Below are 325 nucleotides of genomic sequence, written 5' to 3' on the forward strand. Positions count from 1 at the left end.
AAAAAAAAAGGGTCAATTCCGACTTTGCTATGACAATCTGGCGCTTCTGAATCAGCGAAATCAGCGACGTTTTGTTATCAGTTTAAGTATTTGCTATTGACCGTTCAAATGCGGAGGTGTGTGTGGTGTGTGTGGTGTGTGTGAGAGACAGGGTCACATCACAGGAGAGTGAACTGCCTGTCAGAAATCATAGCACGTCAGCTGTCTTAACCGCAGCTTGTGTACTGCATCATCACTGGTGACTGTTGCCCTTTCAGGCTTGAACTGATGGTAAAACTAACCACATTATTAACTGTCTTGATATTTACTTTGAAAGCTGAAGCTC

This window comes from Sinocyclocheilus anshuiensis, unplaced genomic scaffold (genome assembly GCF_001515605.1).
Source record: "Sinocyclocheilus anshuiensis isolate Anshui unplaced genomic scaffold, SAMN03320099.WGS_v1.1 scaffold346, whole genome shotgun sequence".
Taxonomy (NCBI): domain Eukaryota; kingdom Metazoa; phylum Chordata; class Actinopteri; order Cypriniformes; family Cyprinidae; genus Sinocyclocheilus; species Sinocyclocheilus anshuiensis.